Source organism: Arachis duranensis, chromosome 4 (assembly GCF_000817695.3).
Source record: "Arachis duranensis cultivar V14167 chromosome 4, aradu.V14167.gnm2.J7QH, whole genome shotgun sequence".
Classification (NCBI taxonomy): domain Eukaryota; kingdom Viridiplantae; phylum Streptophyta; class Magnoliopsida; order Fabales; family Fabaceae; genus Arachis; species Arachis duranensis.
The window spans coordinates 19,053,376-19,054,552 of record NC_029775.3 but is presented as its reverse complement, the minus strand read 5'-3'; positions in this window follow the sequence as shown (position 1 = coordinate 19,054,552).

The following is a 1,177-nucleotide window of genomic DNA, read 5'->3' as shown; positions in this document are numbered from 1 at the left end:
AAGCTTCAAACTCATGAGTGTTGGGCGTGATGACAAACACAAAAGAATCAATGGATTCTATTCCGAATGATCGAGAACCAACAGCTGATTAGCCGTGCTGTGACAGAGCATTTGGACCATTTTCACTGAGAGGATGGAAGTAACCATTGACAACGGTGACACCCTACATATAGCTTGCCATGGAAGGAGCCTTGTGTGTGAAAAAAGGATTTCAAGGAAGAGTTGAAATTCAGAGGATAGAGCATCTCCAAAACTCCAACATATTCTCCATTATTAAGTAACAATTACTTATTCCAAACACTTTTACTTCTTACAATTAAATCCAAATAACCTTATTGGCATCTTGACTAAGATTAATAAGACATAGCTTGCTTCAAGCCAACAATCTCCGTGGGATTCGACCCTTACTCACGTAAGGTATTACTTGGACGACCCAGTGCACTTGGTGGTTAGTTGTGCAGATTGCAAAAGTGTGATTGCAATTTCGTGCACCAAGTTTTTGGTGCCGTTGCCGGGGATTGTTAGAGTTTAAACAACTAAAGGTTTATTTTATTTCTTAGATTAGGAAGATTTTGGCAATTGGGTCAGAGTCTTTTATTTTCTTTTCAAAAATATTATTTTTCTTTATTAATTTTTAATTTTTCTTTGAGTCTAGTGTCTTGTTATACGTTTGGTGTTAATTGCATATTTTATATTTTTCTTTTAAATTTTCGAATTTCTTTTCTTTGATCTTTAAGTTGTTCTTGTTTATTTTTCTTGTTTGATTTTTAGTTTTTTTCTTGTTCTGTGTCTTTTCTTGTTTCACTTGTGTCTTTTTTTAAAAGCATTAATCTTCCAAAAGGAATATACCTATTTAGAACAAGTGTTACATTTACTCCCAATTGGCTAGAGCGTTGGTCTATGTTCTTGGCAATCGGGCATCTTCTTTTTAAAATCTTTTTTTTTCAAAAATAATTTTTCTTGATTTAATCTTGTGCCAAAATTTAAGTTTGGTGTTTTCTTGTTAATCTTTTCATAATTTTCAAAATTTTATTAAAGTCTTCTAAAAATTTTAAGTTTGGTGTTCTTTCTTTTGTTCTTGGTGTTCTTGTGAATCTTCAAGGTGTTCTTGAGTCTTTCTTGTGTTTTGATCTTAAAATTTTTAAGTTTGGTGTTCCTTGGTGTTTTCCCTCCAAAA